Source organism: Mustela lutreola, chromosome X, assembly GCF_030435805.1.
Source record: "Mustela lutreola isolate mMusLut2 chromosome X, mMusLut2.pri, whole genome shotgun sequence".
Classification (NCBI taxonomy): domain Eukaryota; kingdom Metazoa; phylum Chordata; class Mammalia; order Carnivora; family Mustelidae; genus Mustela; species Mustela lutreola.
In genome coordinates this window covers 13,832,752-13,846,244 of record NC_081308.1, presented here as the reverse complement: position 1 = coordinate 13,846,244, position 13,493 = coordinate 13,832,752, and the positions used below count along the sequence as shown (strand labels likewise).

The window sequence follows — 13,493 nt, the reverse complement described above, 5'->3', positions numbered from 1 at the left end:
GCTCTGGATGTTAACATCAAGTCAGCAGATGGGAGAAATGCAGAAATGGAGTATGGTATAAGAGGTCTCTCTGGTCTTTGGGGCAGGCCTGGACATGATGTAATCATTTTCGTCAGCATTCAGCTGGCCCAAACTCTGTTTGCCGGGTATAGAGTAGATTTGTGACAGAGGGCAAGGAGAACTCGAGACAGAGGACTTAACCGAATGTGGTTAGAATACCTTATTTTTGCCAATTTTGCAAAAGCACATGACATGTGAACATGTTGCCCAGGCCCCTTTCGGGGCTGATTAGGGGTCTGTGCAGGTGAGGGGCCTCGCAGCTTAGGCTTCATTAGCTTGTTCCCATTAACCTTTTTGATAGGCTATCAAATTATTCAGCCAGGGAAAGGCCACAGATTGTGTAACTGGGTTGTAGTGAAGGAGTTAGCCAAGATCTTCATCATTTTTTTTATAAACAAATTGTAGCCAGTTGGATGGAAGTGAACAACCCACACTTGGAGAGAGAACCTGAGAAGATAGCCCTGGAATATTCTACCTCACCTCCCTATTCCAACCACACTGGCCCCCTTGCTTTTCCTCCTCCATGCCAGATGCACTTCTGCCTCAGGGCCTTTGTATTTGCTGAACTGCTCCTCTCCCCTCCCCCCACATTGCACGCTGGCCCCCTCCGTTCTCTGAGGGACCTGTTACTATGGTAGACAGCAGCTCACCAAAATGTGTGCCCCCAAACATAGCGTAGAAGCATTAGCAGTACAAAAGATGCATCTAGGTAAGGATGTGTGCTAAGGTGGCCAAGTCATCCCAGTAGGCCTGGAACTTCCACGGTTTGGGCACTGGCAGCCCCTCAGCTCACGAGATCATCTCCTCAGTACCGGCAGACTAGCTCGGTTAGTCACCCTCCTCAGCAAGGCGCAACTTGGGAAGCTCCGTGTTGTGGACAGCAGAGCGTCCTTCACATCTGGTGGCACTGAAGTGGCCAGAGATGAGATGGGGCTATGGGGAATTTGAGTTAGGGGTGCATTTAATTTATGCTTAAAGTGAAATATTTATGTGGTTCACAGTGACTTGTGTGTATAGTTAATTTATTGTTAGTTATCCCAATCCAAGAGTGGCTCTGGAATCCTTCTGCTTACTTTCTGTGCCAACACATGCGGCACTGTGACAAAGACTTCCCTAGTTGTATTGAGATGCCAACTGGACCTATGGCGCCAAGTAGCAAAGATACGCACAGAGTGGAGGAGGAAGAAGGTCTGGAAAGCATACAGCTTGATGTTGTGAAAAATTCTTCCATCAACAGACACAAGGGGAGGATTCAGTTCTCACTGATGCCTAATCAAAATGGACATTCTCCTGGCAAGGATATACTTGGTGTGCTGGCTTGAATAGTGTCCTCCAAAACTCATGTCCACCTGGAACCTCATAACGCCGACCTTACTTGGAAATAGGTCCTTGAAGATATAATTTAGGATGAAGTCATACTGGATTAAAGGGGGCCCTAATCCAAGGGCTGGTGTCCTTGTAGAGGAGAGGGCCCACGGAGACGCAGAAGTGGCTATGTGGAGATCAAGATGGAGGTGGGGGTCATGTTGCCACAGGCCAAGAGAGGCCAGGAGCCATGAAGAGCTGAAAGAGGCAAGGAATGAGTCTCCCTTCCAACCTTTGGAGGGAGCAAAGACCCCGATTTGGGACTTCTGGCCTCCGAAACAGTGAGAGAATGTTGTATGAAGCCACTCAGTTTGTGGTCATTTGCTTTGGCAGCAGTAGGAAACCAATACACTTAATAAACGCAACATTTATCATTACAAGCACATAATATGGTTTTTTTCCCCTTGATGAATTGCAATAGATAGGAATGGGATTCCCATGCTCGTATGCACAGACTTACAGCAGTACTCTAGGCAGTACGGACAGTGTGTGTAGTTGTGTGTTACAGGCACCCCAGCTAGCAGTAATAAAAAGAAGAATTTCAATCAGTCACAATGGAGCTAAGGCTGAATTATTTCTGTTGTTTCTGTAGACAATCGTAAAATTACTGTCACATGAAGAGGTTATCAGAGTATCTAGAAAAAAAGGAAAAAGTATTATAAGTATATCTCAGGAAGCTAATTCATCCAAAAGACTGTCACTTTATGATTTTTGTTTGGGAGCTTTGTTGTTCTTTTTTTTTTGGAATTTATAATTTGTTGCATGTTTTGTTCTTATTCTAAGTAAATATTTACATTTGTACCTAATTTTCTTATTTTGTACTTTTTTAAAATTTATTTTTTATTTATTTTGAGCATAACAGTATTCATTATTTTTGCACCACACCCAGTGCTCCATGCAATCTGTGCCCTCTCTAATACCCACCACCTGGTACCCCGATCTCCCACCCCCTGCCCCTTCAAAACCCTCAGATTGTTTTTCAGAGTTCATAGTCTCTCATGGTTCACCTCTCCTTCCAATTTCCCCCAACTCCCTTCTCCTCTCTAACTCCCCATGTCCTCCATGCTATTTGTTATTTTGTATTTTTTAAAAGATTTTTAATTATTTATTTGACAGAGAGAGAGACAAAGCATGAGCAGGGGGAGAGGCAGACTCCCTGCCGAGCAGGGACCCTCATGTAGAACTCAGTCCCAGGACCCTGGGATCATAACCTGAATGAAGGCAGAGGCTTAACTGACTGAGACACCCAGGCGCCCTGTATGATTTTTTTAAAGTGGGTTCTACACCCACCATGGAACCCAATGTAGGGCTTGAACTCATGACCCCGAGATCACGACCTGAGCCGAGATCAAGAGTTGGATGCTTAACCGACTGAGCCAGCCAGGCGCCCCTATTTTGTATGATTTTTAAAAGGACTCTCTCCCACCAGATTCTGCAGAGCTTCGGGCCCCACAAAGCCTGGTCTGTCCTTGGGCATGAAAAATTGACTCCAAGGGAATTTTCCAACAGCATCTGTTCACTGCATGATTTTCAGAAATCTATGGGCAAGTTAAGCCCTCTGGAAGCTTGTATCATAAGTGAACCCAGTAATCCTAGATTTACAGCTATCCTGCACGAACAGGATTTTCACGAGGTAGTGAACACGGCTCTAAATTTGCTTGTGCTTCTCGTGGTTTTGACACAGCAATTCGAATGGCAGCTTGGGCAGAACAGGAGTCTGTTGTTCCAGACTGTCCTGTGTGCTGCACACTGTTTGGCATCCCTGGCTTCCACCCACGAGATGCTAGCAAGAGGCTCCAGTCTTTGACATTAGAATCATCGCCAAACGCCTCGGCATTTCCCCCAGGCTTGTTGATGGGGGACGGGTACTGCTCCCATGGAGAACCACCACGGCAGCAGATGGCCCTGAGATGTTCTCTGTAAAGCCCATTTTATCAGATTAAAATTCAATTAGAACTTAATGCGAGAGCGAGACCCTTTGCTTTGTGCCCCGCTTACAGGGCAGACCCTCCTCAGCATTTCCACATCAGCCCCTTTCCCCCACAGGGGAGCCTGGGAGACCGGTTTTGGAAAAGCTCCCCGTGAGATTCTGACATCCATGGAGATCCTGGCTCTCAGATGAGAATGGTTTTGTCCCCGGGGGATTCTGGGGATGTTTTGGTTGTGACAACTCAGGAGTGGGTGCTACAAGCATCTCATACTGTAAATGGAGGCCAGGGTTGCTGCTGAATGTCCTACAGAGCATGGGATAGCTCCCATGGAGGAGAACGATCTCGTCCCAAGTGTCACAAACACCAAGGTTGAGAAGCCCTGATCTAGACATTAGATGGATCCCTGACATAGTCCAAGTGACGCCCATTAAAAAAAAATCAAATTCTCTTTTAATGTAACCAAGACTTTGTGTCCACCAAGTCCTAAGGTTTTCAACCAGGCTGACTTGCCTGGGGGCCATAAGCAGTGCGCCTGCAAGGTCCGGTCCTCCCCTGAATTGTTGGGAGCCCTCAGGCTTTGCTCCCCATCCCTTTCCCTCATCTGTCAGCCTGTCCTCAGCCCTTCTCACATCCGACAGGGTTGGTCTGAGCCCTCAGGGAGTCCTGGTCTCACCTAGCCTCTCTAGGCAATTATGGCACAGCCGGTCTAGAAATACTCATCAGACCTTTTCTTCCTGGGTTCACGGGGATCACATTTCCCAGCCTCTCTTGCAGTGAGGTTGAGAGCCATGTGACAAAGTGCTGGCCCATGAAATGGGTGCAGAAGGGTACCCTTTTCCTGGCTGGCCTAACACTGGGGTCAGCAGGGAGGGCATCCAGAAGGGCCCTCTCCGGAGGGAAGCCAACAGTAACCACAGTGCTGGCTGGTGAGCCCCCCAGAGGAGGGGCCACCGAGGGACAGAGTGACCTGAAGCTCAGGGCCCTGGGGAGTCCCAGCTGGACTTCAGGAGGATACACAGCTTGTGTAAGAGGCAGGAGAGCAAAAGTGGGGCCCTGAGTATCTAGGAGTCGCCAGCTGTATACACTGGCAGCAGAGACAGCAGCGTGAACAGGGGCAGATGGACAGGGAGGCCATTGCTCCCGAGGCCTTGCCAGGACCCAAAGAATGACATGAGGACGTGGCAGGTCTCGGCCTTTCTGCCCACACCCCTGTCCCTTGAGCTGGGTGGAGCTCAGAAAGGGACTTTTTCTCAGATATTCCCCTAGATTTTTATTTTTCAACTTGTCAAATAGTAAGAAAAGTTGAAAAAGTAATGTCGTCATCATCTGGAACCTCTTCACTCAGAGTCACCTAACACTTCTCCTGACGTCATTCGATCATTCTCTCTTTCAACTCTGTTCTCCCTCTGCCTCCCTCCCTGCCTCTGTCTCCCTCTGCCTCCCCCATCTTCCTCCTCCCTCCCTCCTTTTGCTGAAACCTTTGCAAGTATCATAATGTGTGTTATAATCCGTCCCTTGCCCATCATCTTTGTGATGCTTAATTTTATGTGTCAAATTGACGGCACTAAGGGGTGTCCAGACAGCTGGTAAAACAGTATTTCTGGGTGTGTTTGCGAAGGTGTTTCTGGAAGGGATTTAGCACTTGAATCAGTAGACTGAGCGGAGAGGAGCTGTCTTCAGTAACTTGGTTCACGGCTCGGCACCATCCAATCCCTTGAGCGCCTGGCTGAGCAAGGGTATTTGCTCTCTTTGAGGTGAGACATCCATATTCTCCTGCACTCAGACATTAGTGTTCCTGGTTCTGGCCTTTTAGACTCGGACCAGTACTTACTCTGTTGGGCCTCTGTGGTTCTCAGGCCTTCAGACCAGAACTGCATTATACCAGCTTTCCCGGGTCTCCATCCAGCTCGCAGAGAGTAGGTTGTGGGGCTTCTCGGTCTCCATAACTGCATGAGCCAGTTCCTATAATAAATTCACTCTATCTATCTATCTATCTATCTACCTACCCTATTGGCTCTATTTCTCTGGAGAACCCTGACTAGTATGGATTTTGGTACCAAGAGTGGTTCTAGAGGAACAGAATTTTAAGGGTGAATTTTCTGAATCGGTTCTGCGTTTCTGGAATTGGCTCTTTAACCTGATTAGATTTCAAGATGCTAATGACTCTGTTTCCAGCAGTAAACAGAGAGGGTGTAATTTTGTTACATCGTGCCAACCCCCCTCCAGAGTGGCTATGGCAGTTTCTGCTTCCACCAGCAGCATGGGAGAGTGCCTGTTTTCCCACAGCCATGCCAGCAAAGGTTTTTGTCAAGTCTGTGGGGTTTTGCCCAACAGATGGATGAGAAATGTAGTCTTTCTGTAATTTTAGCTTATTATGAGTGAAGATGAGCAATATATGTACACATATCCTTATATTTAAGAATCATTTGAGGGTGCCTGGGTGTCTCAGTCTGTTAATGTCCGACTCTTGATTCTAGCTCAGGTCACGATTGCAGGGTTATGAGCTTGAGCCCCGTATCAGGCTCAGCACTGGGTGTGTGGAGCCTGCTTAATATTCTCTCTCTCCCTCTCCCCTGCCCCCTAAAAAAAGAATCATTTGTTCATTTTTTTCTCCAGACTGCCTTTTTATATTTGTCCATCTTTTAATTTTGCTTTTGATCTTTTTCTTCTTGTTCTTTAAGAACTCTTTATATATGTGAGGGAGATTGGCCCAGAAAGGGACCCTTTTAAATGGAAAGAGAAGTTTTAAAACTGGGAGACATGAAGATATGACTGATTGAAAAGTTGAAAAGTTGCTTTGTTAGTAAGCAGGAGGGAACACGAAGATGATTAGGTCATACACAGAAAAATAAGATAGTTTTCTCTTCTCTTTTTTTATTCTCATAGAAGTCTAGTGCGAAGAGAGCTGTGATGTACCACATATGGCTAACACTCCAGAAGGATTTCAAATCAAATGGGCTTCCCTCCGGACTTCCTGAAAGTGAGACCAGCTGCCGATACATGTAGCCAATTTGCCAACCATCTCCTTTTTAAAGAACAAGATGATGATGTGATCTCAAGGAAAGTCTTACAGAAGAGGCCACAGTTCTGGTTTTTAAAGGCTGTAATGGGTGCCGTGATTAGAGGAGAGCCGGGTGTCTCATAACTAACAGTAACACACTCTTGGCCCTAATTTGAATTGGGTGCTTATGTTTAAAGTCGAAAATAGCAATAGAAAAATGTGGAACTCAAACCGTTGTCTCCAGATAAACATCTTGTAGTAACAATGACTTGAGAATGTTCGGAGTGCGGCGAGCTTGGACGTGGTCACGAAGCATCTGCGTGGCATTCTCTTTGATGAGAAACGAAGAGGAGAGAAAAAGCCACCAAGCGCCCTAAGGGAACACGTCTTGGTTCTTCCCTTGCATCTTTGCAGGGGCTGAGATGTTCTCCAAGAAGAGAGGCTTTGGGCCGGATAGGTCGTGGAGAGTTCATTTCAAGTCCCATTCTCAGCCTTAGAGACAGAGAGAGACAGACAGACAGACAGACAGACAGGCATACAGACAGCGAGAGCCCTGGACATCGACCCAGATGCAGAGGCGCAGTGTGTGAAGCGACGCTTGCTGAGTACTGTGGCTGCCCCACAGGATACCCACGGAGAGCAGGCTGCCCCAGCTGACCGTCTGTAAGCGGCAAAGGTAGTGGAGAACCCAGAGGGAGTGACAACGGCGCTTATGATGGCGTGATTGATAAAACCTGATTGCGGTGGGGTGGAGACAGTGGAGGGCAAACAATGATGGGCAGCACAGATGGCTCATTCTAGAAGTTTGAGGGCAAAAGGGAATGAATGCATTAGTGCAATCTGTGGCATTGGATGTGGAATTGAGGGATGCGTGTGCGTTGTGAAGTGTCGGAGCTTTTACTTATGGTGTGTTTGCACAGCGGTCCAGCTTTCTCCAGTACGCACGGGGAAATTGAGGAGATAGTTGCTGGGCTTGGTCCTTGAGGAGGGCAAGTGGTTGGGACTGGCGTCACGGGCCTGCGACCTATGGAGGCCCGGCCCCACACTCTGAAAGGCCTGTTCCATGCTCTGTTGTTGCCCTCTGGAGATTGTTGATACTTGGACTTTTGTAAATAAAAAAGGGGAACTTGGGAGGTGCCAGGGGCTTGGAGCCTCAGCTCATGCGCGGTCCTGCCTTGTCCATCATCCTGGGGCAGGTTCTTAGACACCGGCTCCCGGCGGTCTGGTGCCGCAGGACCCACCTGGCCTCCCCCACATCCCTGCCTCACAACCCGAAAAACAGCTGGGTGGGAAGCGGAAGGTGGAAGGAAGAAGACAGGCCTGACTTTGTGCTGAGTTGTGCTGGCAACATCCGCTCCCGGGGGGCCTTGGTACAGGCTGCGTGAGCTCAGGTGCCTACTCCCTGGGGAGTTTCAGGGCAGGCTGTGGGGGGAGCCGTCTTGGCCCAGCGCTGGCACTGCCACGGCACGTCCAGGCAGCTTAACGGAGGCTGCATTCTGGTGGAGACAGGCTTCTCATCCACCCCAAGTTTGGTACCTAGTGTGCTCTGGTGCGCAGGTTTCAAGATCCCTGAGGGCCATCCGTCCGCCGTGGACTTAGGAGACACACCCGTGGAAGGTGGGACTCGACTTGCTCGGAGCTCACCCCCGGTCTCAGGGCCATGGCTAGGCAAGGTGGCCAGTGGGAGACCAGGCCCAAGTGTGTGCAGCAAGATTTATGCTAGTAATCTAAACCCTTCATTTTTTCTATGTAGCCTGACGTTAAGCAGCAAATAAAAGCCCCATGACAAGTCAAGAGACAGAATGAGAAAGAAAGGAAAAATCTCTGTTTGAGTACCATTTCCCCTGCTTTTTAAGCAAGGTGTCCCACAGTTTTAGTTTGCACCAGTCCCCGCAAGTTCTGGATTGAATTCTTCCTCTAGGTCAGGCACCGTGCTAGATGTTTTTCTGTCAGTGATCTCATTTGACTTTCCGGGTAATTCTGCCCTAATGATCCTGTTCTTAGAACGGAGCAACGGCATCCTTGAGCAAGCACGATGGTTAGGGAGGGATAGGAACTCAGGTCTGTTCTTTTCCTGGGAAGAACTCCGATATTCTCCAGGCAGCAGAAATGATGCGTGTCATGAGATAAGCCTTTATCTTTTTTTTTAAAGACTTTATCTTCATATCAGTGCTTATCATCTTTAGTAGCTACTAATCTCTAAATAATTCTCTTTTTAATTCTTTCCTTAAAAAACATATAAAGGCTCAGATTTTTTTTTTTTTTTTCGAAGCGAGGTGGCTTTGCAGGGGCCAGTACTGCCAGAGTCAGAATGGTAGGTGTTTCTGGTTGGAGAGAGGAGGACCAAGGTGGCCTTATGTGCCCTTCCTTCTCTCGATTGGGCTGCCGGCAAATGGGAAACACCAGTTCTTGCTCAAAATCAAAAGCCTCATTTGCCAACCTTCATGGTGGAAAAAGCTCCCAACATGACGAGGAGCTAGAAGGAGGTACATGGCAATGAGTGGCATTCCCATTGTAGCGATATAAGATGTATAAACCCCTCCAGATCATAGGTGAGATAAAGTACAACACAACAATTAATAAATGATTTTGTTTTTAATATAATCTATTTATGTATTTAATATAATTTATAGAATTGTATGTTTATTCCATTTAATTCTTTATTTTCACATTTCAAGTTTTTATCTAAATTCCAGACAGGGGTGTCTGGGTGGCTCAGTCGGTTAAGCATCTGACTCTTGATTTCTGCTCAGGTCATGATCTCCAAGCTGTGAGATGGAGCCCCGCCTCGGGCTCCACAGAGTCTCTCTCTCCCTCTCCCTCTGCCCTCTCCTCCCCTCTCCCCTTCTCTAAAAAAAGATAATAAAAATAAATTCTAGGTAGTTAACATATAGTATGATCTTGGTTTCTAGAGTGGAATTTAGTGATTCGTCCCTCCCATATACCATCCAGTACTCGTCACAACAGGAATCCTGCTTAATGTATTTAATTCATTGTTATTTAAATCAACCAGTTGACTCAACCCCGAAAATCGAACAGTCACCTCTCGTGAGCCAGTGTGGGCCAGTGGAAGCTGTGTGGGCTGATTCGAGGCGCCGTGAAGCGGCACAGGTCGGCTCTAGCTCACCATTGCTTCCAAGGAGCTGAGCCGCAGAATGGGCCGAAGGGTGTTTATGTGAGTTTCTGAGGGCGTGGGTACCCAAGGAGCTAGGATGTGGGGCTCCCCATTTCAGAGCTTTAGCCAACACCCATCGCACCCATTTTCCTTTCCAGTTGATCTGAAGAACTTGCTGGATCTTTCTTGCTCAGCGTTTGCCCAGCTGCCCTGGCCGAGGCCCGAGGGAACCAGTTCTGCCCTGCCTGCAGCTGGAGTGGCTCTAGAGGAGCCCTGAGCCTGATCCCAGGGCCGAGGAAGGCATCCTGTCCTTGAGCCAGTTTTCTTTCTTGTTACGGACATCTCAGGGCAGAAACAAATCAGAGCAGGAACAGCTCTAGGAAGCTGCTGGGCCCCTGCCCAGCTTCCAGATCTGGAAATGAGTCCCAGAGGATGCAAGGGGCTTGTGCTCCGTGCACTGGATGCCCGTGGACCTCCAGGGTCTCGGCCACGCTGCCTGTCTCTCCCCCCGCACAGTCCAGACAGTTTTTGAGAGTGGCTTCTATAGCAGGCCTCACGCTACGTGCTGGGGACTCGCCAGTGACAAGCCTGCCATGGAGGCTGTGTAGGGGCAGGGGTCAGGGGTCCACTGCAGGGCGCGTGAATAAGAGGCTGGATCCAAGCAGACGTGGGTCTGGATCTTGGCTCTGCCATTCACTAGCTGCAGGACCAATCCCTTCAGTCCTCGGCACCTCCATCCTTGTTCTCTTATGTGGAGAAAACTGTGCTTTCCTTGGGGGTTGTTGTGAGGCTCTGATGGGGTCATGTACGTGCCTGGGCCGAGGTAAGAGTGTTGTGAGAAGAGAGGCGCCCATGGGAACATCCGGTTGTTGGGCCGCCCTGAACGGTGGCAGGGGGAGGTGCTGGAACCCACTCACCTTGCTCCGCCTGCCGGGGACTGCCAGCTCCTGCTCCCAGCTCCCCCGGGGCCCACGGCGGTCCATTTTCCTTCCGCCTAACCCGGGGCCCCATAGTCTTATTCCTGGAGCCAGGCCTGGCACCGGCCATGTTCCGGAAGGCCCTGCCCATTCTTCTTGACCACACAGTGCCTGCCACTGGGTTCGGCCGCCTGCTTCCCTAGAGACAGGCAGCCTGGATGGGGGCAGCATGCCCTTTGTTCTTAACCCCCTGCTAAGGCCCAAGAGGCCCAATGCTGTCCAACTGGGAGGCCAGTGGCCCCGGTGCTGAGTGGAAACACCGTGGGTGCTCTGCCTGTCCTGCTGCCAGGCCTGGGAAACCCAGGAAGGTGAACACGCCAGCGTGTACTGTGCCTGCATCAGGCTCAGGACAGCCTAAGGCCAGCTGTCTGGAAAAGCACATCCGGTCCTACGCACACGAGAGACCCTGCCGTGTGCCCCCTTGCCTTCGGCATTGCCTTTATGAGCCAGAGCAGCCTAGACAAATATGGGCATATGGGTATATCCACACATCTCTGCTGCTCCCCACTGTCCCCTGAGGCTGATGGGGGTGGGGCAGCCTCCTAGAGGAGGGTCGTGAGTCTGGACAGACCGTCAGGACACAGGGAAGCTGATAAGACTTCAGAGATTCCCTTCTCCCAACACCCAGGGTACCGGGCAGTACCCAGAGTCCGCCACACATCGGTCCCTGGCTGCCAGGAGCCTTAACATGAATCCAAAGCTGTTTCCTGTCCAGCTCCACATTTAGGGGCTGCCAACAGGGAAGCCCCTTTGGACTCTGAAACGTGGCTTTCCCGGGCTTCCTGCTGGCAGAAGATGCCAGAGTCCAGGTCTCTGCCTGCCAGCAAGTGGGCCACAGCGGTGACAGCAGGCACCATCCTTGCAGAGGCCCTGGAACACCAAGGCCTCTGAGGGCAGGCTGCGAAAGTGTGAGAACGCAGACTCGGACTCCCTGTCCCCCTCCAGCACCTCAAAGTTGCTGTTAGTCCCCGTCCCCCCCCCCCCCCCACAGAGGGCCTGCCCTTCACCCTGATGGAGGGTGATGGAGATATCCCGACCCCCATGAAGGGTTCAGATGGGAAGAGAAATGCCACAGGGGAGGAGGCTGCTGGCCATTGTGTATCATCCGTAGAAAAGTGTGGCCAGGAGGAGCAGGGGTGGGGGTGGGGTGTTCCTGGGGGAAGTGACCGGCATCTGGGCATAAGGTGTTCAGGAGCCTCCACTAGGAAATGAAAAGCTGCTGCCCTGGAGGCAAGAAGAGGAGGGAGGTGAGAACGGGCAGTGGGGTACAGCTGGACCCCCTCCCCGGGAAAAGACAGTGAGGCAAGGGGTGGGGGGGAGGGGAAGTGGCTGCACCCTGGCCCGGGGTCCGGAGGACCGCTGCTTGTGTGTTGGCATTTTGCCTCCTGAGACCATTTCTGCTGGGGAAGATGGAGCTTCAGGAAAGTCAGCCAGCCCTGAAGTCTCTTTGGTGGCTGAGTGTCCCAAGTGGAAGGAGAAAGTCCCCGCACAGGAAGTGGTGAGCAGGCCGTTGCGGGGGACAGAGCCAGTCAATGCCCCCATCCTAAACTGCAGAGACCCCCCCCCCCCCCCGGCCAGCCTGGGCAGTGAGAGTCCTCTGATTCCTCCAAATGGGAGGCTGGAGCCAGAGTATCAGCGGCCATCGGCACCTGGTCTTTAAAAAAGGGGACCTGAAAGCCCCGCGGCTGGTTTTGCCAGCCCCCAAGCAGGAAGGAGGCCTCCACGGTGGCGGGAGGGAAGGAGGTGGATCGGTGGGTCTAAGACATCTCCAGACTGTCCAGCCGTAGTTCCAGGAAATTCTAGCCCCTGGGGGATAAGCTCCCCTCAGAGAGGAAGAAGTAGAAGTGGAGTTGCTAAGCAGCCGGCAGAAACTAGATGTCCCCAGACCAGGCGGTGATCCCGGGGACAAGCCTGGGAGCCGTACTGGTGTGCTGACCACACGGCGTGAGTGCGATGGGCCAGCAGATTGGCCCTGGGAGTGCTTTGGCGGTTCCTTAGCTTCTTTGTGCATTGTCCTGAGGCACGTAGGGCTGAAGGCAAAAGAACTCCCTGTTCAGTGTGTGGCTGTGGTCCCCAGGCAGTGTCTCAGGACCCTGGATGGAAGTGGCCCCCCGCTGGCTGCCTAGCCTTGGTTTCCAGGGTTGCTCGCTTCTCTGGAGGGCAGCGCCTCTTCCCCAAAGTACCTGCTCAGATTACCTCAGTGGGAGACCCACTCACCACAGCCAGGATTCTCTCTGTGGCAGAAGGCAGCCCAGGGAATAAGGCATCATTTCCGGGATGGCGCTGCGGGCTGGTTTCCTGGACGTGTGACCTGTGCCGTCCCTCAGGGCCAAGGCATCAAAAGGGCACATTGCTTGGTTTAATGCTCTGCTGTTGGTATCTTGGGGTTCTGGATAACTTTTGAATAAGGGACTCTAATTTTCACTCTGTACTGGGCTCCCCAAATTATGTAGCTGGTCCTATAAGTGCAGATGGGAACCAGTGCATAAGTAAGGGGTCAGCTTTAGCTAAGAACAGACAATTCATTTGTTGTAGAGGAGGGAGAAAGCAGTCACAGGGAGGTTGGTGGGTGTGGTGGTGGGAACCTAAGGGACTGTTCCCTGACTGCTAGTACATTTCCAGTGGAGTAAGAAACAAGGTCATCGGGTGATGGTGCAAAAGAGGGAGAAGTGTCTGTGGTTTGAAGAAACAAGATCGTCTATGAAGGTGGACTGATTGGGTCTTTCCCAACATCTGGGATGATTCATGGGCCCCCTTGGGGGGGCACTGTGTTTAGAGGGTCTGAGAGGGTCAACCGGCTAAAAGGACTTCCATCGTACCCAACAAAGAGCTGCTGGAGCCAGCCTTGACAATAGTTGTCCAATGTGGGGGAAGAACATCAACAACAGCCCATCCAGCTGAGGTGGGAGCTGACAGAGTCGTCCCAACAGCCCCCACCGGTCCCTGAATGGGAAAACCACGATGATTTCTGAACTGCAGGTGGCCAAAGAAAAATCAGTGAACCTGCTCTTATGAAAGATGTTAGTGGTCTCTATGGTGCCTCA

General features: G+C 50.8%; 1 long non-coding RNA gene across 3 annotated transcripts in view; it reads left to right on the top strand.

Annotated features, from left to right (window-relative positions):
• Nucleotides 1-13,493, top strand: part of LOC131821347 (uncharacterized) — a 240,401-nt gene that overhangs the window by 197,371 nt on the left and 29,537 nt on the right. For 2 of the 3 annotated variants that reach the window (XR_009349883.1, XR_009349885.1), the window contains exon 6: nt 6,243-7,033. The exons of the other annotated variant lie outside the window; for it this stretch is intronic. This is a non-coding gene — a long non-coding RNA (uncharacterized LOC131821347). The remainder of the gene's footprint in view (nt 1-6,242; nt 7,034-13,493) is intronic. 3 annotated transcript variants of the gene reach the window in all.